Source organism: Odocoileus virginianus, chromosome 2 (genome assembly GCF_023699985.2).
Source record: "Odocoileus virginianus isolate 20LAN1187 ecotype Illinois chromosome 2, Ovbor_1.2, whole genome shotgun sequence".
NCBI lineage: Eukaryota > Metazoa > Chordata > Mammalia > Artiodactyla > Cervidae > Odocoileus > Odocoileus virginianus.
In genome coordinates this window covers 84566715-84591232 of record NC_069675.1, presented here as the reverse complement: position 1 = coordinate 84591232, position 24518 = coordinate 84566715, and the positions used below count along the sequence as shown (strand labels likewise).

General features: G+C 44.9%; 1 long non-coding RNA gene across 1 annotated transcript; it reads right to left on the bottom strand.

The window, feature by feature from the left end:
- Positions 1-1990: 1990 nt before the first annotated feature.
- LOC139037207 (uncharacterized) lies at positions 1991-23332 on the bottom strand. Its single transcript, XR_011490069.1, has 3 exons — positions 23264-23332; positions 4868-4983; positions 1991-2846 (listed from the first exon to the last, which is right to left on the bottom strand). It is a non-coding gene; the product is annotated as an uncharacterized lncRNA (long non-coding RNA).
- Between the last annotated feature and the right edge of the window lie 1186 nt (positions 23333-24518).

Genomic DNA, 24518 nt, shown 5'->3' with positions numbered 1-24518 from the left:
CCTGGTGGCTCAGCTGGTAAAGAATCCGCCTGCAATGCGGGAGACATGAGTTCAGTCCCTGCATTGGGAAGATCCCCTGGAGAAGGGAAAGGCTACCCACTCCAGTATTCTGGCCTGGAGAATGCCATGGACTGTGGGGTCACAGAGAGTCGGACGCGACTGAGTGACTTTCACTTCACTTCACAAGGCTCTTCACTTCACAAGGCAGGCGTTCTTCTGATCCCGAGGAGCCCTCCACCACCGCAGCTTCTGGGAAGAGTATTCCAACCTTGGGAAAGTGACCAGCCCAGCAGAGGATGGAGAGAAGCCTGGTCCACACTCATCTGAATGGAGATGGAATGTGTGCTCTACAAGTGTTACTGGATCCCGCGTCTCATCCTGACTTTCAACTGGCAAGTGAGTTTCTTTTCATTTTTTTATTCCTTTGGACAAACAAAACCAGCATGTGGGAATTAATACGTTGAGCCCCTTTAAATGGATTCAAGCTGCCAAATTAGAATGGAACGTTGTCAGGATGACAGGAATCAGACCTAAGAAAGTCAGGGTCCCAGAGGAAGGCAACTCAAAGGTGAAACTTGCTGTGAACACGGCCACGTGCGCCCCACAAATGCACCTTAGGAGGAGAAAAGGAAGACTATGGGGAACGGGAAAAGACAGTCCCAAGGGGTGGAAAGTCATCAATTCAATTCACACGATCTGAATCCAAGCAGAAGGGCAACCAGAGTCCGACCACAATTTCAATCTCAGGACCCTTTTGGCAAAATGAATGAAATGTATCTCAACCCCATGGCTGCCCAGAGCAGAGACTCTGCAGCCGGAGGCGAGCTGCAGAGGGCAGTCACCAGGAATGTGAATGGGAGGGCTCCTGTCTGTCCTCCTGATCATCAGCCATCAGGTGGAAAAGACAAGAATTTTTCTCCTGGTGGCCATGTCCAAGGTGAAGCCGGCATCTCATATCTTGCTTTCAGATTCTGGGTCCAGGGCTTTCAGAGTGAATATAGGATGCTTCCTTTTTGCACAGGGCTGCTAGTGTGACTCCTCTATGGGCTGGTTTTCTTGGTACAAAAGGCAACTCCTGGCTTGGACGTATTGACTCATTAGTCTTGAAGGAATTTACTGCTTGGCACGAAACACTAAAGTAATACGGGTTTAATTAAAGTGGAAGCTTAAAGTTGGTGTTAATTCAATGACAGGGACAACTTTCAGTTATCCCCAGTGCTGAAAGAGAGGGTGGACTGGGTAATCCAAGTTTCAAGGGATTTTAACATGCATGCCAATCTCATTTAATCCTAACACGTGCCACATGTTGGGCTGGATGGTGATTGCTATTATGCTCACTTTTCAGCCAACAGTGCTGGGTGTCCAAAGTTACACCAGTTCGTTGTTTTGGCAGAGAAGCCTCTAATCCAGGTCTTCTAAACCCCAAACTGCAGGACTTCCACACTACAGGGACCTTCCCAACAAATGACATGAAGCTACAGCTCCCTTCAGACCTTGTTACATTGTCAGAACCACAAACCACAAAAGTGCTTCTATGACTTCCATAAAATGAAAAAAGAAAATGATAGAAGCACCCTATAGCACCCACATTAGGATCAACAGACATGGGACCTAATCAAGTGAATCTTTAAAGGTTAAAAGGCAAGTTCTTTGCCTTTTTACTCAACTTGATGGTTGAAATCATCAAGGTTGAATGCAAAGTCAACAGATTAATCTAAATACTATGTTAACATTAAGTAATCAATATGACTTGTTTTCCTTACCTTTCTAAGCAAGGGATAAGGATACATTAGTGCTTTGCATTGACAAAAATACTTGGTCAATAGCTTGAGTACTGGACTGAAGGGAAACAAAATAAAACAAAATCCGGAATCATGTTTCAAAGATCAAAGCTAAGTTAAGACATTTAGGATTGATAATAAATTTATTTCTACTATAACCCATTAGGGTTTATCCTAAGTATATAAAGATGGTTCAATATCAGAAAAACTATCAGTTTCATCCCCTACATTAACAAATTAAAGGGGAAAAAGTTGTAAGATTAGCTCAGTGTATGCAGAAATGTTATTAAATAAAATTCAAAATTCCTTCCAAATTAAGAAAAAAAAACTTCAAAGCAATCTACAAGAATTTCCTTAACTACATGAATGATATTTGATCAAACTTTCAGCAATAAAATAGGAATAAAATGATATTTACCCCATAGAGTTGCCCTGGGGATGAAGAGTGAATACATAGAAAATGCCAGAAGAGTATCTAATAAATAAAACTCTATAAATGTGAATGCTTGCTATCACTATAGAGATATTTTTGAAAATAAATGTAACAAGTGAAAAGCCATAGACAAGATGTTAGAAAAATCCTGGACACCATAAAACAATTAGAAATTAAGCTGTTAGAATACAAAATCACTTTAAAAATCAATACCAGCAATGGCCAATAAATAACAATTTTCTTCACCTTTTAAAAGAAAGCACTACCTTACCTTCTTCAATAACAACAAAATGTGAGGCACTGGAAACAATCTAATAAAATATGTATAAAACATTTATGAGGACCATGATAGGGCATTTTTCAAAGACACGATGGCCAAAATTAGTGAAGGAGGGTCTGGAGGTTGAGGAACAAAGACATTGTTGAAAGTGTCATTCGGCAGAGCAGAAACGTGACCCGCCACCAGCCAGCTGCCAGGTCGAGGACTCAGCGTATGTCTGTTTCTTCAACTTCACTAGGGTCCATTTTCAACTAAGTGTGGCCCTAAGTGCGGAGTCTGCTTCGGAATGGAAGTATCAATAATCCAAAGCACAAGGAGAATAAGAGGAAAGGTGGATTTTCTTTCATGCTTCCTAGCAAAAAAAAAAAAAAAAAAAAACCAACTTAGAAATTGTCCTAAACATCTTACCTTTCACCTTTTGGTAAAAAAGAAAGACTCCCAAAGGGAAAGGATGTTTCTATAACTTCAACAGCAGATGGGACTGTACCGAGAAATTAAGAGGCACAATAAACTCAAGGTACTTTTGGAGCAATTTTGAAACATGGTTTTGGTTATTAGCTTTCTAAAAAAACCAATATGCAGCTTTATCATCAGCTATATAAAATCTGTTATTGTTTCTTAGCCTTTGGAGATTTTATTTAATTGAAATGTTGAACTGAGACACAATTTTCCTATGTCTACATGGCTAACCATATGTTTCTGGAGGAGAAGGCTGTCTTCACTGCCTCCCCCATTTGCTGAACTATTTTATAACTGTGAAAATGTGATTAGTTTATTCACATTTAATCAAAATACACTCCAAAAACTTGATAACTTACTCCTGAGAGCTTTGCATCATTGATGACAGATTAGGGGGAAAAAAAAATCATTCAACAACTTAATCTGATTTACCATCATAAATATTCAAATTTTACATATTTGTTCCACAAAACAGTTGTTTAAGTGGCTTTAATTTATTTTCAATTTTATTGTCTCAACTGTACAATGCAAATCAATTGTTGAAATTGTTTGGTAGCCTGCATTCATCCAACAAAGTGAAGAGTCTGGGTTACCCTCTCTTTCTTTCTCTCTCCCTTCCTCCCTCCCTCTCCCATCTCTCTCTATCTCTCTCCCGCTCATAAAATTAATTAAAATGAACATGATGGAGCTTCAAAATCCAGTAGTCTGTCCTGCCAAATTCAGAGTGGATATTTACATCACATCAGTTAGACAAGGTCTGTGCATGTGCAAAGTGAATGGATGGTAAAATTTCACCATCATCAATAACTTCTTTCTTTAAAAAGTGATCTCTAGGAGGTCCGCTTCCACTCACATGACAGGCTACATGTTCAGACAAAACACTGAAAATAGCTAAAGATTATGAATAATTTTATTTCATTCTTCAAAATATCTTTATGACATCACAAGGAGTTGTCAGGCCAAAAGCTAAGGGAAAGTTAGAAGCAAGAGACATGAGAGTAGCAATGAAATCAGCTTTGCCTTGAGGACAGATGTAATGAACTTTTATTTTCATAACCTTTATGAAAAAAACCATGTCCCGCTCCACAGACCTTGAATCTAACTCAGACCCACTGTGAAAGATAAGGGGGGGGCAAACCTCACACTCAAGCCCAAAGGAGATGGTGTTGGTGCCAGAAAACCAAGCTGGGAGCTGGGGATGCCTGGGAATTTGTAATGAAAAATAAGCTTTCCACTTATATTAACAAAAGCAAAACTCATACATTAATGGTTTTTTGGTTTTTCCAGATGCTAACAATAAAACCAACAAAACCAGTATAGTTATATTTATATTAGGGGGAAAAGTAGATTTTAAAGCAAAAACATCATTAGGAATAATAAGGGTTATAACACAATAATAGTAAAATCACTGGGGAGCTTTGTTCCCTGGTTTTTTTATTTTGTTATGTCTCCATCTGGGAGGGAATTATTGCTACTCTTACACATGACTTTTTTCCCCCAAAATCTTATGCATTCCATGACCTCTTCCCATGTCCTCAAGGCCTTGACACTCAAAATATTCCCTGGAAACAGAGCCCTGGATGCAAAACTGCACAGAGAAGGTTGACTGGGGAGTGTTCTCAGAAGACACGTCTCCAGGGAAGGGAGGAAGGTGGAACTGGGTTCAGGGAGATGATGCTTAACAAGGCTGGACGGGAGACCTCTGTCTCCGGCAGGGAGCCCTGGACCAGAGAGGCCCCTCTGGCCCAGCTGGCAGAGCAGCTGCAAGGGAGAGGCTACCTGACTCACTTTGTGGAAGTTCTCTGTCCTCGTCTGTGGTTCACCTGGCTTATGTGGGGCTGGGTGGTGAATTAAGTGGGGGCTTTGACAAGGACCGTGACCCCTGCATTCTCCGTGTTTCCGGGAGGCACTCACCTTACATTCCTCTCCCAACATGAGATGTGATCGTGGTCATGATTTACCAGCTTGTGGGGAAGGTCTGCCTGCTACCGCATTTCTTTCTTCCAGGCAAAGGAACCAATGGGCAGATTCTGTCAAAGACAAAGTACCTCTGTTCTCAGGCATACTCGTGGTCCAGGGAAGTGACAACAGGGGCCTCCCTGACCCAGGGCCTCACTGAGTGCTGGACCCAAGCTAGAATCCCATTTATCACCTGACTCCCTGGTCTCCCCTCTTAATAGGAGTGCCATGGTGGTGCTTTGGGTCCCCAAGTCTCAGAGTAAATTCAGTAATCCTCAGAAAGCCAAGGTACCACTCTCTCCCCAATGCACCTTTGCCTGAACAGATGGGCTGCATCCCTTTGCCTAAGAACCAGAGGAAGTAGTGAGGAATGTGCTTGCCATCATGTTTCAAGATCCTTCCTGGGAGGAATGCTGCTTCTCCTTCAGGCCATGGGTTCTGAATCTTAGAACTGACTCAAGTCAAGATGCAAGGAAAGGTATCTAGACCGTTGTTGGGGTGGTTTTGTTCCTCCTCTTAATAATCCATATTTGATTTCTTCTAATTGTTTAAATCAAGCGTTACCCTCCATGACTGTCCATCCCCCTCATGTCGAGGAGCAGTAGCTCTCTTCAGGGCAGGTACCACCTGTGCTCCACTGAGCCTGCCTCTCACCGTAGTCTTTGCCTCCACGGTGCTTCCACATTGATGGGGAGCACAGCACCTGGCCTCTGTTGTCTCAGCATCCTATCACCATCCCCTTTGCTCCCAAGAACTGGCTCTGTGACTTCCTCACCTGCCATCAGCTTGACCCTTGGAGCATGGCTGTTCCTGAGCTTCTTGGAGATGCTGGGGCCACTCTCCCCAGTGCATCGCTCTGGACATGGGAAGCCCGCAGGCCATCTTGGGACTACATCCACTCCAGCACGGCCATTTCTGTGAGCCACTGGGTCCCTCCCCCCACCATTTTGCTGAATGTGGGTGATTGCTTCCTCTAGCATTCAAGCACCATCTCAGCAGGGTGTTAACACTGTCTCCAGGGATTCTGGCCAAGATGTGAAATCTTGAACCAAAGTAGAGTGCCCGCCCTCCATGACTAAACTCTGCCTTGTTCAACTTTAGATTCTCTACTTTTGACCTGATCCCATGAATATTTTCCTGGGTCCTTTTGGAACATACTACCTCAATCTTACAGCTCCTTTGCCATATCATGACCCTGATGCTGGGAAAAATTTAGAGCAGGAGGAGAAGGGGGTGACATAGGATGAGATGGTTGGATGACATCACCCATTCAATAGACATGAGTTGAAGCAAACTCCAGGAGATAAGTGAAGGACAGGGAAGCCCTGTGTGCTGCAGTCTATGCAGTCATAAAGAGTCAGACATGACTTGGGAACTGAACAAAAACAACAAGGCCTAGTTAGGCTGTGCAGAGATCTGGCCCTTGTCATACATCTTGTTGCCAGCGAGAATGATGAAGCTAGATCTTGTGTGGGCTACCACTGTCTTGTGAGATGCCTTCCTTGTCTGAGGCCTCAGTAGGATCATGAAGAAATGAGTTGATAATCTTCTGTGAAAGTGGAGTGCACCAGTTCTGCAGCCCAGAGGACCCAGGGTCTCAACTGTTTGAACAGGAGAGACCACAATAGGAACACAGAAATCCAGGGCGAAAAAGGAATTCAGTTTCAAAACACTAGCCCAACGAACCAAGTGCACAGTTTGCCAAGGATCACCCACCCCCTTGTCTGCACGCCGAGGAAATGTCCTTTCTTATACACACTGTCTTTCCCGCCGCACTGCAGTGTCTCAGGGGTTCTCATTGCCTTGCACATCCCAGGACCCACCACGCCTCACACCAAGTGTGCATAGAATACCTGAAATCATCAAGCAGGTCATTCAGATTCCTCCAGATTCCTGGCAGTCAGTCCTATGGTCAGTCTTACGGTCAGTGTATGTCCAAGGGAAGGGGCCCGAGACCAGGCAGTGTGCTTAGCTGGAGAGAAGAGCCACAGATCCATACTACTGAGTTGGCCAAGAAACTCGTTCTGGTGTCTCCGTGACATCTTACAGAAAAATCCAGAGGAAATTTTTGGCCAATCCAGTATTTTCTAAAACAAGAAAAGGGAAAATATGGCAAATGTGCTGCAAGGGCAGAACATTGAAGATGAAAACAGCCACACGTGTGCTCAGTACAGCAAGTCAGCACATACCCCCGAGCCAGGGCAGTGTGGGTGGGTGGGCAGCACCCTCGGCTGGGCACCAGTAGGCTCCTCACTGTGGAGACAGCGAGTGAAGAGCCAGGAACTGGCCTGGGGGTGGGGGGAGGCAGTTACTGTGCCCTCAGAGGCTCAGATCTGAGTGTACAAAGCAGGATCATGAAAGGAACATGCTCTGTCTCCCAGGGACCTCGTGCAGGTACAGTGAGAGATGTGTGCATGAAGTGCGTATGCAAGGTGTAAACTCGCAGCTGCCCCCAGGACAGTGGTAAACAACCATCCTCCTTCCAGGGCAGAGAGATCCCTGCAGGGCTGCTGTTCCGAAGGGCCCCCGGGGGGAGGAGAGCTGGGAGCAGGTACACGAGGACCCATCACCAAAGTGGGAGCAGCGGCTGATTCCTGGCTGGGGCACCTTCTACCAAACCCCCTTACAACTGCCTCCTCGATGCTGAGTGGACTAAGGCCAGCCGAGCTCATGAATCTGTTATAAGGACTAAAATGTGTAATGTGTATAGAGCATTGATACACCATCTATTACTACAGAGTAACAGAGATCATGAAGTCATTTTAATGTTCTGGGATCCTTCCAAAGAATGCTAGCCATGAATCAAGAAATCCCTCTTTTTTATTATCACATTTTTTTTTCTTTTTTTTTCCTCCAAAGCTTAAGTATGTCATTTTCTGTGACATACTTAAACTAAAAGGTATGGTCTCTATTATTACCTACCAAGAAGGCTTGACTTTTGCTGGTATTTTGATTTTGCTTTAAAGGAGAAAAATGTAAATACTGAATAATGTAGATGGCAGTAACTTTGGGCTGAAATCACCTACCCATCCCACCCTCCATTCTCACTTTGTGAGCACCTCCCAGACCACCGTGGCCCTGGGCTAAGGCATGAGGCTTTTCCTGAGCAGCTGCCCACAGCATGTCCACCTGTGCTCTAGACCTAGAGGCCTCAAAGGCAAGGCGGAGGGGTGAGAAAGGTGACATCTTCGCAGCCTGACAATGAAGCCCATACTGTGAGATGCGTCCTCCCTGGAGCACAACACCCCTGCAAGGCTGAGCACCCGCCACCAGCACTCACTGCCCTGTGTTACTGCTGTCACCAAGGAGAACAAGGTCTCCCAGGTGGCCCTGACCTCCTTGCTCTGAGGGCCCCCTAGGGCTTGTTACAAGAGCAGCCCGAATGTGGGGCACAGTCCCCGCTGAGCCAACAGAGGTCGGACCCACCCAAAGGGCCACTGCATCTGACCCATCAAGAAGACAGTTCAAACACTGCTCCTTTTGGCAAGTGACAGGAAGCAAGAAGATGCCCAACAGTTCTGAGGTTAGCAGGGAGGGTCCTGCTGAGCCCCAGTTTCTGGTTTCTGTTCCTCCCAGTGTTTGGTCTGAAAAAAAAATTAATAAACAGAAACCTCAATTAATGGAGTTGGGAAACCAGAGGCGGAGCTCACATGCCCTGCAAAGATAACAGAAGAAGAAGGAGTCCTCTTCTCCGCTGGCAAAGGCTCAACCAGTGAAAAGCCAGAGACTCCCTGTTTCCTCCAGCTCCCTCCTGACTTCCTGTCCCCTCTGTAAAAGGGTTCTCCTTCCCTCGTTGTCTACGGGATTGCACGGGGCTCCCCAGGGTTGCAGACCCTGAATTGCAAGTCTCTACTGATCTGAATAAACCCATTTTGCTGTAGAAAATCTGGCATTTTATTTAGCTGGTATTCTTTTCATTTAAGGTCAACATTTTGGTGCCCATAAAGGAATCCAAAGAAGACCCCCTACAGTTCTGGGGCTGGAGAGCAAACAAGTGCCTTACCCGCTTCGAAGGCACTGTTGCCCACTGCTTTTCTAACCAGCCCTGGAGTTTGGAAGATCTTTCTCCTGGATTCAAGCTTCTGCTCTCTTTGTGTTTCGCTGCCCTCCGGGCTTTATTCAAGATCTATTTTAAGGTCTCATCCTTTCTGATGAAGGCCTTCTGTTTGTGAGTGCTTTTTTTTTTTTTTTTTTTGGCATTTTGGTTGGATTTGAAATCAGATGGTTTCAAACAGAATGATATACTCTTCAGGAACAGGGTCCATTTCATTGGAACTTTGCTGGTTCATCCTTCAGCCCATTCCTTTGGAACAGAAGCTGTCCTATGAGAACAAAGCTGAGAAGCCTCTGGCCTGGCTTCTCTGAGACCAAGCTGTCCCCTGAGAACTGGCTGGTATGCAGCCTGTCTGGGCTGAAAGAAGTCCAACAAGTAAGCTACTTGAGCTGTTTAGGTTGTTCAAAAACTATTCATTTGCTCTAGAAGAGAAAAAGTTCTGAGAAAGGAGATCCCAGATGTCTGAATATTCTGACGATGCTTACTTAAAGGGACCCCCGCTAATTTTGTATTTAAAAGCCATGGCCATTTCTAACTAAATGGACCAATCTAACCAAAGGCAATTTAGAATGTCAATGGCCAATGTGGGGAACTTTTGAAATCCTCAAACTTACTTTTCTTAAAAATGAATTGGACTACTATAGCTCAAAAATTTCTAAAACGGAATGGAACACCTATTCCAATTGGTATTTTGAGGCATCCAGACATGATCAGGAGACCAAAATTGCCTCTCTGCAAAGTCTTAAAATTAACTGAGGCAAACAGACAATTCAAGAAAGATAAAATGGCTTCCAAAGCTTCATGCTCCTTCTCCTTGGACTTTTTGTTTCAAGTTCCACCTCTTTCTCTTTTCCTTCTATACTGCCTACACCTCCTGCATACCCTCAGTTCCCCCACATTAGTTCTCTTACCAAATTTCACTTTTTCCATGAAATTCTCCCCACTCCCTTATCCTATGCACTTATCAGAACCTGTTTCTTTAAAATCAAGTGTTCTGAGGAGTGAAAGTGAAGTGAAAGTGTCATTCTCTCAGTCATCTCCAACTCTTTGCAATCCCTGGACTGTAGCCTCTGTCCATGGGATTATCCTGGCAAAATACTGGAGTGGGTTACCATTTGCATCTCCAGGGGATCTTCCAGACCCAGGGATCAAGTCCATGCGATTATCCTGGCAAGAATACTGGAGTGGGTTACCATTTGCATCTCCAGGGGATCTTCCAGACCCAGGGATCAAACCTGAGTCTCCCTCATTGCAGGCAGATTCTTTGCCATCTGAGTACCAGGGAAGCTTATATTCTGAGGGTGCAGAAGCTAAATCCTCCATTTCTTATATGCCCTGGTCTAAAGCTGAGTTGCAAGCTATAGTCAAAGATATTCCCAAAGTAACCAAAGATTCTCACAGAGTTGCTGAGAAATTTAACATAGTCATTCAAACTTATCAACACGGTTTCTCTGATTTATATCAACTACTTCAATGTATTTGTCAGTGAGGGCTAGGCCCAGCATTGGATAAAAACTTTTGAGGAAATCCTAGATCTTAAGAATTAGGTCTTTCTCTTGGGGTGACTAGCCCACTAACATATTATATGGTCAGGCTGAGGCAAGAACTAGGCAGCTTAATCAGGCAATTTCTAGGGCTTTTTGGAAGGCTGTTGATTGAAACAAAATTCAGGCTTGCATACAAAAATCTGATAAATCTGTTCATGAATATTACAATTAACTTCAGATTATTTTTAAAGAAAATCCTGGTTTTCCTTCAGATGCTGGTTCCACCTGGGTTGCTTTTAAGTCTGTGTTTATTAATGGGCTGAGGATCTAGTGGTTAAGACGCTGTGCTTCCACTGAAGAGGGTACAGTTTCAATCCCTGGTCAGGAGACGAAGATCCCACGCATGCCGAGCAGCATGGCCAAAAAAGAAAAAATTAATGGCCTGAACTGGGACCTTTCCCTTTGTAAAAAAGACCACAATGGAACGAGAAACTATGTCCACTCTAGATTAAGGTTATCTGGCAATTCAGCTCTCTTGCAATCTAGACATGTCACCTAAAACCACTAAAATTCTCAATCATTGATTCTAACAAATGAAGACCCTAAACGAAAATCAAGATTCTTCTAGTTTCAGCTATGATTGCAAAGAGTCAGGAAAACGGAGATGAGATAGTTACAAATGTACACGTGTCAGGCACTTTCAGCCTCCTAACCAGCTTCTCCATCCTTTCCACCAGCCCTCCGCCAATTCTCAATGCCAGGGCTCCAAGCAACTGCAGAGGCTCTTACAAACCCTCCTCTTACTCCGCTTGGAGACACATTGCTCCAGATTGTGGATGAGTCTCACGGACAGCAGAGCCACTCTCTTTGTTCAGCCTCACTACTGCCAAACAGCCCCTGCCTCGGAGTACTGAAATAGTTCAGATTAGCGGGAAGCTCTAATAAACCTCCAGACGGTCCTGTCTCTGAACCTATCCCCTCTTGTTTAGGCCCTTTGAGAGACACACACCCTTTTCTCCTTACTTCCTCCCCCACCATTCATGCATTAGGCTGAGACTTCTTAGAGAAGTATCACACCAGAATTTCTTTCTCTTAAAATGGGGAAAGCATTCTAGAAACTGATAGTAATCATAAAAGCAGCCAACCAGGTGAATTAAGCAACCCCTTGACATCTCTTATTCGCTTCATCTCTGAGGGTAGTAGGCTGATTTAGGAAACTTGGATCATTTGTCCCTGTTGAATCAGCTAACAACAAATCTCCAACTGATGTTGGCAAAATTCAGCATGCGCCTCCCATCAAAGACTAAAGGAGAGCCTCAAAACTTCTCCCCAGAATTAATCAATCTCCTTTAAACAAAGAAACCATTCAAGGCATAAAGCCCAAAATAGAAGATTCTCAAGCTCAAGTCCTCATTATCCTTTGCGCTGGACCCTGTAATACCTAAGGACCAAGGGTGGAGGCTTTTTCAGGACTTCTGAGCAATAAACAACATTGCTAACCCTGAACACCCCGTTGTTTCTAACCCTCATACATTTCTAACATCCATTCCCACTGGAAGAAAATTCTTTACTGCAATTGATTTATGCAGTACATTCTTTGCTGTATCAGTGGAGAAGCTGACTGATATCTTCTAGTTTTCACTTGGGGAGAAAACAATTTCCCTGGACAGTAATCCTCAGGGTTTTACTAAAAGTCCTTATTCCTCACAAGTCCTGAAGGCTTATCTGGATGATATGAAGGTCCCCAGGGGCTCTGCTTTGTCGCAGTATGTGGAAGATCTGCTTCTTTGCTCTCCTTCTCAAGCCTCCTTACAGAAAGATGCATCCATTTCCTAACATTTTTAGTCTTAAAGGAACATTAAAGTCCACTGAAGAAAAATTACATTTTTCCCAAACCCATGTTCAATACTCAGGGCATCTGATCTAAGAGCAAGGGCTACCCCAGATCCAGACAGTCTTCCTGGTTTCCTGATTCTCACAAAATCCAAAACAAAGCACCAACTTCAAGGTTTTCTTGGATAGTTGGTTAGTGCCAAAACTGGGTTCCAAATTTCTCTCTTACAGTCAAACCTCTGTGTCTGACTGTTTAAACAACAATGCTGATTTTAATTTTAAAGCCTTTAAGGCTTTCTAGGGGAGTTTGATGAGTCCACCTGCCCTTGGACATCCCAAATGTCAGATTCCCCCTTTCCCTTTTGTACATGAAAAGGAAGAGGATGCCCTTGGGATACTCACCCCAATGCACAGGTACTGCCATGGATCATTATAGCCAACCATGGGACAGTGGCATGGGGACACTCCCCTAGGAGACATTATAGCCGCTGCCCTTTTGGTTAAGGCCACTGAGAACACAGTTGTGGGATCCCCTTTAACCACTTTTGTGTCTCACACCGTAGAGGCCCTCCTGAATTCTTATCACATTCAACATTTCTCAGTCAGTCACCTCACCTCCTATGAAGTCCTTTTATTAACTGCTCCTCCCATAACATTTTGCATTATAATAACCTTAACCTTGAAACGTTTCTCCCCTCTGTTATCCAGAAAAATCCCTCATGACTGCCTAACATTGACGGACGTTTTAAACTGCCTAATGGAACATTCAAGTTCTGGCAAGCGTGTGGGTCTCATGGATATAAATATGTTTCATGATCTGCATGTTTTAGCACTGGACTGAAGCCTTCGCTTGCAGGCAAGCTACTGCCTTTGGTCTGTAAAGTCCTGTTTTAAAAAATTATCCCTACCTGGGGAACTCCTCTCAGATTTTGTAGTGAACAAGGACCCCATTTTACTGGCCAAGCACTTAACAAGTCTGCACTGTCCGGCCCGTTTGACAGCATTTTCACTGTGCTTACCACGCTCAGCCCTCTGGTTTAGTCAAACACACTACCAGCATTGTTAAAACTCAATTTTGGCAAAATCTGTAGAGACCCTCAAAATATCTTGGTCAAAAGCACTGCCGTTAGCCCTTCTAAACCTTATATCCTCCCCTTTGAAATGCATAAACTCTCACCCTTTGAAATAGTCACGGACACCCAATGCACTTGGTTTCCTGCCTCTTTTGACCCACAACCCAACAATTATCTCTGATAATAGAAGAGATACTCCAATATTTCAAATAACTAATGGCTTTGGTTAAAAATGTGATTTCAATGTATTTTCAACCCGTGCACTTTCCCTCCTGGACAGTCACCACTGAGCCAGTCACTTCTCTTGGGGGTCGGGGTGTCATCTTCCTTAGCTGGTAAAATGCAAGCTCCACGCTCTGTGTTCTTTAGACTGTCTTCCCCTCTAACAATTTCTGAGGCTGTGTTGTTTTAAAACACAGTCTGTGATAGAGCAGGCTTCCACATGAATGAAGTTAGCCTCCTGAGACCCACGCCAGCCCTCCCAAGTAGCTCATGGCATCTTCCTCTTATAGAAGCCACCCTTGGAGAGTGTTTGCATCCCTTGCTGTGATTACAGCTGATTAGTTATTTCCAATGTGTTTGGACTTCACCAGACTTACATCTCACAGCAAAAGCAAGGTAAAGTTCACACACTCCTCTGTAAAGGCATCATCCAGACTTAAGAAGATGTCCCTTGAATATACACCTTCTTTACAATCCTCTCAGAAGCCAAGTATTTAACAGAAGTGAAGCTTGAGATTTTTCTCTTGATTCCTTATTACGGGCATTTGTTGTTCACACATAGGTGTGCAAGGGGACACACACATACACAAGATATTAAAGTGGAGTAGTGCCTAAGGCTTGACAATTCTTAATGGCTGAAAAGAATAGCACTGGCTATTTGCATGGGTCAGTGGTTTAACACTGTGAACAGGATTTTCTGGACAGATCTGTGGGATAAAATACCCACCCGATGCCAGAATAAATGACTAAAAAAGGCAACCGTGGAAAATGGACCATTTTCCATACTGACTCCCTAGGAACAGGGATTACCAAGTCTCCTGAATTTGTCTTAGAATAGTTGAAGAACCTTTGATGGTTGCTCAGGCTTAACGAGCTAAAAGAAAATCAAAGTTTTGATCCTGGGCTCTCATGCTACTTTGTTACTATGTTTTTGAGTTGGCCTGGGACAAATAAGGAGATCTCTCTGGGCCTCAGTTTCCCTATCTGTGAAATCAGAGTTTCCATTAAATGACATCTCAGATCCTTCTTAGTTCCAAAATCATGGGGAACCTCTCTGAAATAGGTTTTTAACCCCCTGGGACCATGGGTCGCTACAAGGATCTGATGAAAACATAGATCTTGTCTTTGTTCATGCTTCATAAACATACAGTTCATGGACAGAGTATGAAAGGAGATTCAGAGAACCCCTGGACCTGCAGTGGGGAATAGGCTTAAAACTTTTGGCTTTAAGAAGAGATCTCGAAAGACTATCTCTCAAAAAGAAGCAAAAATTACAGCAGCTGGGCAAGTATGGAAATCTGAAATTTTAGTTTAGAAATAAATATAGTTATCTCATCCTGAGCTTTCAAACAGTGAGCCACACTTCTGTATAATACATAAAAATTTAAAAGATGCAAGATATTAAAGCAAGATTCATCACTGTGATCCGCTATGAAAGCTGGATCTGAGGCCAACAGAAAGTGCGGAGTCAGACTCTGATGGATCAGGTATTATGCAAATGTCCACGGCTGCAGTGAATGAGTCGCATGTTTTCCCCAGATGTTCCACCCAGGTTCCAAAGCAGGAGGGAAGTTGGCTAAGGACCAAATCAAATTTTTATATTCCTGTAAGATAGTGCCAGGCACTCTGAGTTCATCAGTCCCATATTGGAGGCGTCAAAGCGCCACATCATGGTTGGATAGACCTACATTCAATCCATTTTACTGCAGGCAGAACAAATAAACTGAGAATCAGAGCACTCAGCGACTCATGTCAGAGGTGCAAATTGAAAATCAATGCTTGTCCTGCATGTAATCTAGCTGCAGAAGAGTTTATAGGGTGGAATTCTCCACTCTGGGTGCTGCCGCTGCTTCTGCAAGGACAGCTCTGTGTGTGTGTGTGTGTGTGTGTGTGTGTGAAAGTGTGAATGTGCATGAGAGTGTGTGTATGTGTATATGTGTGTGTGAATTTCTGTGAGTGTGAGTGTTGTGTGAGTATATGAAAGTATGTGTGTATACGTGTGTCTGTGAACTTGTGTAAGTGTGAGTGTGCATGAGAATGTGCATGTGTATGAGTGTGTGAGCATATGTGAGTGTGTGTATGTGTATATGAATTTGTGTGAGAGAGTGTGACTGTTGTGTGTGTGACTGTGTGTGTATATGTGTGTGAGTATTAATTTGCGTGACAGTGTGAGTGGGCATGAGTATATGCGAACGTATATGTGTAAGAATGTGTGTATGTGAGTGTGTGTGTGCATGTTCACAGTTTAAAACAACACCACCCATTCCAAGAAAACAGAAAAAGAGAAAGGGACCCAAAGCTTCTAATTCTTTTGTAAATAAATGCAAGAATAATTGTCAAAATTGTAGTTGAACTAGTGATTTTGAGTTATTTCCAAGTATATTTCCAGAGACACAGTTTACCAGAAATTTCCTGCCATCTCTTCAACCATCTCTCAGTTTGGTGTGTTTGTCCACTTCAAATATTATTTTTCAAAGGAAAATGTTGGGGTTTAGAGATCATTGTTCCTCTCTATTTAGCAACACCATCATCAGCATTGAAGGTGAGGTTAACACACACAAGTCTGTCCTCCACTAGACTATAATACACATAAGGATCAAGGTTCTGCAGTCTTTATTGGTGTCTCCTCAGGACACCGGTCCAAAATTAGTCACACAGGTGATCATAGCTGTTTGATCAATTGAATTAAATTACTGCTCTTTGGCCAAGAATGAATTGTGACAGCAAGAATCCTGGCCAAGGCGCAAAACACTGGGTTCGACTCCTGCCACTCACTAACTACTTTAACTTAGCATCTTCCTTGACTTTCCCTGACCTCAATTTCCTTATCTATAAAATCAAGAGTTTGAATCAAGTGTGAAATGCAAGACTCATTTTGCTCTTTGCAGAATTCTCTGTGAGTTTGTTACCAAGAATACAGCCTCAGGAGGAACCAACTTGAGACCACCCTTCCTGAGTATTTCTTTTCATCAAAAGGAAAGTAAAGAAACGGGCAGTTCTTCAGGGTGTGTTTGGCCCTGGCTCTGTGTATCAGCTGAGGGCGTCGCTGTTTCTCAATGGCTTCTGTTTTATGTGGAACCAAGACCCCTTCAGGAGACCCACTGCCTTCTAAAGCCCCTGGAAAACTGCTCTCTGAAGGCACTGTGTCTGAAAGCTGCACTTAAAGGGTATTTTGCCTTGGGAAGAACAGGCGATTGTTTAACTCCACTGAGTAGTGAAATTACTTCTACACAGAGCATGTTCTAGCAAATTGCAGTTCTTGGACAGTGGATTCCAGGGCACAAGAGCAGAGATTTATGGGCTTACTTTCTTGAGCCTACTTGCTGACAAAGAAAAGGAAGGAAGGAAGAGGAGAATGAAGGGAAGAGGGTCAGGTGTTGAATTCAGGATCTCTGGTCTTCCCCAGAGTCTGAGTGCCACTCAAAAGCCAAAGCAAAAAGTTTTGGGGAGAAACTAGCATCATCTGTCATCAAAAGATCTCTGGCTGTGCACCCCCGGAGCCACCTGCTGCTGACCCTGAGCTCCAGCTCTCCTGGCCGCGTTCCCGGAGTGCACTTCTACGTGTTCTAAATCTAAGTAGCAGGGGATATGGGTGGGGGCAAGGAGGTCTGTCTACATTCCCGGGATGAGAATTTATAGCAAAAATGGGTGGCAGTCATTTCCTGTTGTTAGATCACTTATCACCACAGGACTGATGAGTGAGCATTGGTAAGAAAGGCAGGCCAGAGACAGAGCGTGTTCTAAGCAGGCACCCGGGTCCCACCCTGGATCCGCCAGTGAGACCCTAGCAGCCCTGGTCAGGTCCTTCTCACCTCTGAGAGGAACTGAGACACCAGTACCGGCAGCAGGGAGTCCACGGCCAGCAGCTCACAGCTCTGGTGCCTGGGTGCCTCCCAACAACTCCTGGGGTGGGCGAGTTGAGGCAAGACCTCACTGTGCCCGTGAGGCAATGGCTCGGTGTGATCTGACCAGACCCTCCTGGAAGCTGGTGGCATTAGCCCTGGAGCTCAGCTCTCTGGATTCAAGATCTAGAAAAATGACCAAAGCTAGCTGAGGGATAGGTAAGTCCCAGAGAAGGGAATGCAGTGGAGCTGAGGTCCCATGACTTAGCAGAGGGGCGGAGGCTCTTTCTAAATCCCCGTATCGACATTCTGAGTATTTGACCTCAAGTGGTAAACTGAGGTCACATGCAAGGCAGACATTGGGCTCAAAGACTCTTTGATGTGCCGACAAAATCTTACTTGGCAGGAGGGCGGGGGAGAAGAGAAAGCGGTGCTCTGGTGGCTCGGTGTAACCATTTCCCAAGAGAAACAGAATGCTGTATCCTTCAAACAGATCTGATGTCCTTGTGCCCTATAGCCTTCACTGGAGACCAGTTGCAAAGAAAACTTTCCCAAGGTGAGCTGGGCTTTCGGCTCTCCTTTCAAATCGTCCTGCAGGAGGCCTTTTGTATGTCTATCCAAGTCCTTCTCAGCCCAGCCAACTGTCCAGTCATTTTAGAAGTAGTTTTTTGCTTTCAAAAGTGACCCTTTGGAGGAGTTCCTCAGCAGACATTTCATCATCAAGCTGTATACATGTTTATAAAACGTCACTTTAGCCATCAGACTGCTTCTGAGGCTGAAAGAAGGCGGGATTATCTCTCTCTTGGAGTTTTGCTCATTGGGTGGGGAAGGGGGTGGGTGCTCATCCCAAAGGTGGAACAGACACAAGGAAATGGGGAGCCACTCTCACTGGTTCACAAGTCCATTATTTCATGAATGCAGAACCAGCCCCATGTCTGGGCCATGTTTTGGTCTACAGAAGAATCAAGATGCTTGCAGGATGAAGGGAGAGGAAAACATAAGTAACAGTCACAAGAGATGAACCCTATGAGGAAGGTCAGCAGAACAGGTCGGGGACCCCAGAGGAGAGGTGACTGGAAAGGGTCCAGGTGGAGCCTGCAAGGATAAACATGGCTCTTTGAGGTTCTTCAACTCTAAAAGATGGCGACCCAGCCAGAGTGTGTCAAAAATGAAAAACTTGCTTTCTAATATTTTCCAGAGTTCTTGGTGGGAATACTCCCAATTAATAAAGCAAATTTCGAGTCACCAGTGTGACATCACTGAACTCAGAGTTGGGAATTCACACCTGGTACGTAGCACCCTGTTCTGTCCACTTGCAAATGCAAGGGACACAAATACCTTCAAGAGGCTGGAGAATAGGAACAAAATTAGGAGGTGAGAAATGTAAGCATTTATTCTCTTTGTTTTTATTATAATTCATTTAATTATAAATGCTTATAATCTAATTTGTACAAGTGACTGTGTTTAATAACTGGCTGCCAAAATTGCTGAAAATATAACAATCAGCTCTCCAGAACACCCCCAGGTTATCCCTTCATGCACCTGGGTTCAAGCTGCCATCCTGTCTCTGGGGGATGTTATACTGTCTTCCTAACCAGGCCTCCTGCCTCCGTGGAGCCACAGTAATCTTTGTAAAATGCAGTGCGGTCATGTCACCCCCTGATTAAAACTCTCTGCTACTTCCTTACGGTTTTTGGTTCCCTCTGTGATGTGAACCTCCTGCTTCTTCACTGGGGTCCCCACCATTGCTACCCCCACCTGCCGTGAACACAGCACACACCTCCGCAACTCCCCTGTTCCCCATCCCTGCTGCCAGGAACACTGCTGTGCCCCTAGCAGTCTTTCGATCTCTACTTGGACGTGACTTCCTTCGGGAGACCTTCCTTGGCCCACCAGACCCAGAAGGGCCCCCCCCTTCCTTGTGCTCCCACAGGTCTTGGGCTTGAACTTCAGCAGCACGTGTGCACTGGGTGGTAGGATGTGGTTAACAGCAGGGCTGAGGGCAGCAGGTCTGGAGCAGACTATTGGGCTGTGACTCCTGGCTCCGCTGCTCCCCAACTCTGTGTCTACTGAGCAGGCACTGCACCTCCAGAGCCTCTTTCTCTCCTATAAATTCAGGCAATTCCAGGCTCTACCTTGGAAGGTTATTATGAACCTCAAGTGATTTTGCATGCATCCACTATGTGTTTCAAACAGCCCCCAACCCACAGCAAGTGCCCCCAAGTGGTAACTCAGACTGGCCCAGGTGCCTGTAATTACCCCTTTGACAGGTCATCATGGGAACTGGGTGGTTTCTCTTCCTGCTGAGAGTATAGCACTGAGTTGGGACTTAGCAGGTACTCAGTGACTGCAGAAAGGAACAATCCAAAGAATGAACCAGAAAGGGAAGAAAGGGCTCCATGTTCCCTACAGAGAACACACCAGGTGCAGAGGCCCCGGGTGTGGTGAGCGTGCAGCTGGTGGGACAGGAGCATTGGTGCCGGTGGACAGTCGCAGGAGGACTTAGGTAAGGCCACGGGGCAGGGTCTGCTTTCTGAGGCATCACTTCTCTTCCACCGCCTCACATCTTGAGCCACCACCAAACAACAGACACTTATTTTCTCTCAGGTGTGGAGGTCAGAAGTCCAAGACCACAGTCTGGACAGGTAGATTTCCAAAGAGTGCTCTCTTCTGAGCCCATCACTGGGTCCTCATGTGACCCTGCCTGGGTGCATGCACACACAGAGAGCTCTGGTGTCTCTGCCTCTTCTAATAAGGACACTAACCCTATTTGTTCAGGGTCCCATCCCATAACCTCACTTAACCTTAACTACTTACTCACAGGTCCCTTTCCCAAATATAGTCATACTGGGGGGTTAGAGCTTTGATATATGAATTTGAGGGGGATGCAAACATTCAGTCTATAGCTCCACTTTCCCTGCAGCCCCAGGCACCCCATTCCTCCATCCTCACCCCCATCCCCACCCTCCCCACTCCTCATCCCCACTGTACACACAGGTGCCATCCTCTGTGTGGGGAGGTGAAGGGGCAGAAGCGCTTCATCAGCTCTCCCAGCGGGACTGCCGCTCCCCACGCCTCAGGTGATGGTGCCTACCTGCGTCCACTGCGTCTGGAGCCTGAGAATTCGGGTTTTATTAACTGGGGACCTTATTAGCCATGAACTGCTGGGAGATGGGAAATTGTGATTTGACCATTCAGGTACCCAGCTTTTCGGCTAAAATCCCCTCTTGGGGGCCTGCCTCTGCCTCTACAAGTTCAGAATTTTCCAGCCAGTTCCATTCTGTCAAGCAATTATTTACAAATTAGATTTCCAGGGAATACACGGTCAGAGAATGCTATCGTTACAGACATAAATAACAACAAATTACTTTTTTTTTCAATAAAAGACAAACCATTCTATAAATAACCAGAGTCATAGGAAACATAGGGACCTACCACCCAGTCCACCCACAGCTGGGAGCATTTATCATTGCTTTCTCTCCCTGATGGGAGCCAGGAATGTCTACAGAGAAAGTCACATTGAGCCATGATCGATGACCTCCCCTCTTAGGCTATCATTTAACAATAGTCTTTTCCAATTATTTTCCAATTCAGAGAATGTGGTAAAACTAGGAAGCATTTATCTATGGTTCCAAGAGAGCTACAGGCTTCCCAGGTGGAGCTGGTGGCAAGAAACTGCCTGTCAATGCAGGAGACACAAAAGACTCGGATTTGATCCCTGGGTAGGGAAGATCCCTTGAAGGAGGACACGGAAACCCACTCCAGTATTCTTGCCTGGAGAATCACATGGACCGTGGAGCCTGGTGGGCTACATTCCATAGCGTTGCAGAGAGTTGGACATGACTAAAGTGACTTAGTCTGCATGCACGAGAGCTATGATGACTGCTTGCTCTGAAGTGTCCACTCTTTGCAGGAATTGGTGAGGTCTAAGGATCTTGCTTTAGACTATCATCAAATATCCAGTTCCCACCTTCCCTGTAATGGAACTTCACTATAACTTATGTCCATCCAAAAGGACAAGGTTTGCCTGTCTGTCCACAGCTAGGCATGGCCCTTTGAGCTCCCATCAAGGATGTGCAAGATGAAATGTGTGTAGGTGGGGCCAGCGAGATCCTCCAGAAAGGCTGCTTCATAAAAGCAAAAGGGAAGGGAGTGGCTGTCCTTCTTCCTCTTCTATGCTTTCTGGAACATGGATGTGATATCTCCAACACACACACAGATATTAGTAGCTGGGCCATGAGGTCACCTTGAGACTGAAGCAAACCATGCACTGGGCTGGTGGAGCAAGAAGACAGAGGAGCCTGGTCCCTGATGAGTACAGAGTGGCCACCCCAGCCCTTAGCTGCCAGCACCAACTCCTTTAGGAAGAGAGAACCAGCCCTTATCTCATTCTAGACCCTAAGAATCTGGGTGTTAAGTCATAGGCAGCCAAACCCACCCCTAACCAGAGCCATGCTCTGCACACCTCCTCTATGCAGCCAGAGACCCTTGGATATCAGAAACCCACAGTTCATCTAAAAGTAGCACCTTGCTATTCTATTATCAATTCATTCAAGAGCTACTTGTTGAGGTTCCGTTTTCTATGCCCCCCAAAGGTAAGTCTGTCCCCTAAGGCTCCCAGTGCAATTTAGGATGTAAACTTAGACTTGACTTTATTCCAGTATAAGGCAACAGGTCCCAGACAGAATGAGTGTTACCTGTTAGAAACTTGTCAATGTCAAAGTATCAGAACTGGACACTACTTGGTCTTTCCTTCCTTTTGAAGGGCTCAGGATAGAAATTTGGAAAAGATGTGACAGAAAAAGGTCTGTGTGTGTGTGTGTGTGTGTTAGAGGAAGGAAGAGAGAGACAGAAACAGGAGAAAAGTGTGAGACTACAAAGAAATACAACTGAATTCACGTCTATGATCAAAAGCACCATGGTTCTTACTAACATTAACAGTTAAGTGCTAACTCATCTGCACTTAAGGGCTGTTAAAACTCTAACCACCATAGCAAAAAATTTAGTATAACAGCTCAACTCCATATAATTTTATTATTTTCAATAAAACGAAATGTTAAGTGTATAACTAGAAGTGATTGGGTTTTTACGTTTATGCTAAGACTTTACACATAATTAGACTCACCAATCTATAAACTTTCGTTTTCAACACAGCTTCAAGTTTGGCTGTAAAAAGAGTAATCACCATAATCTTAAGACATATCTATCCAATTCTAGGAAACGCCCGAAAAACTATGAATGCCCCAGTAAAAAAAGAAATGTCACTTTCATATTCCTTTGATGATGCCTATTACTGAACTGACATATTTCAGTAAGCATCATACAAAATAATATTGCAATAGGAAGTATAAGACCTTCTAACGCATGCGCGTAGGTCGGAGTCGGTAATCAACTAGACCACACACTTACCCTGAAATTCCACAGTATTTTTCAAGAACGTGTTAATGGCCTCGGCCTGCAAGAGTGTGAGGCACATGCTCTTTTTCCCAAAAATCGAAATGACAATAATTAAACCAGGCAGCTGCTGCCCCCAGTAATATGACAACCTCTCCCTGCTCCCTGGAACTTGCTGGAATCACGCTGCTTGAGCTCATCTCATTCGAATTCGCTGTGCTCTTCCTGTGCCCCAGCAATCTGGGTGAGTTTCCATCTTTCAGCTGAATTATTCAGATGTTTTCCCACAACGGCACTAGCAGTGCTCGTATAACTAGTTTCTAAATCAACAGTGAATTACATTATTGACAATCTGAGAGGATTAATTAAGAAATCTGTCAAGAATGACGCTATGAGAGCTGGCTCCTCTTCAAGTCAGATCCTCGGTCTTTGAGATAGAATCATACCTGATGTGAGTGCAGAAGTGGAAGGGTGGGCTCTGACACCAGATCTGGGGGTGGAGACAGTTCCCCTGGGCTGAAAGGCAGAGTGAGTGTCAGCCGGAGGCAGAAAATTGTGTGCCTGTACCCACGTGCGGGTGCGCACACACACACACACACACACACACAGCATTGCTGGCTGGCTTACATCAACTAACTTACGTGGGGCTGCAAAAAAATACACTATACAAAGTAAAACACTTTTCAACATGTATGTATCATGCTTCTGTGCACAGATTCTGGTATACAAAAACATCATTAATGAGTCAGATGGTAATTTGCCTTTTTGAATGCCTGATCCCAACATCTAGGGTCTCAAGGCCCCCAAAATAAGCCACCCAGGAAGCTTCCTTTGGCACCTTGCTATGAGAAAGCAACTTATCTATTCCTATCCATTTTTTTTTCCTTTCCACATAGCCTTACAACCAAACCCCAGCATATAAAACAAATAAATTAATAAAAAAATCAAAATATAATAGTATTTTACTGTCTGAATTAATGAATTAAATTTGAGAAAGTTTGAGAGACTGCTATTAATATTAATATTAATATTAATAAGAAGCAATATTCCTGCAAATTTGCAGTAGATACCATACAGGATGGAAAGCCTGAAGTCCTAGATTCGAGGTGTAGCTCAGTCCCTGAGGAACTGGGTGGCCTGGAGCCTGTCTCTTCTCCCACAAGGCTTCATGTTTTCACCTGGAATGATCCCTGCTCCACAGGCTGCCGTGGGGTGAGATCCAAGTGGGGAAGTACGTTGGAAGCTTTCTGAGCATGCCTGCTACCCAACACACAACTGCAATATCTCTCCTTGTATCACCTTCAAAACAGCCTTTCCAAAATCACTGTCTCTGGTTTAAGGATAAGAACCCCGAGGCACCCAGAGCTAAGGAAATATTCCCAAAGCGCAGAGTTCTAAGAGGGTGAACTCACCCCCACACCCCAGTCGCTGGGCTCCCCGCTGAGGCCAGTGCCCAGGGCAGGGTGTGTGGATAGGACCTGACTTCCTGCCGGTGAGTGAGAGTCTCAGAGCGAGCAGGGGTGGGGTGGGCTTGTGGGCCACAGGCTGCAGGTCTGAGGGGCTGGAGGGCTGGGGAAGGAGGTGTTCCGGGAGCCTCCTCTGGGGAGGAAAGCGCAGGAAGCCATGTGAGATGCGCAGATACAACGTGTGTCCAGGACCACTGGACCAGTGACCAGGTAGGCAGTGAAAGAGTGATGGTGA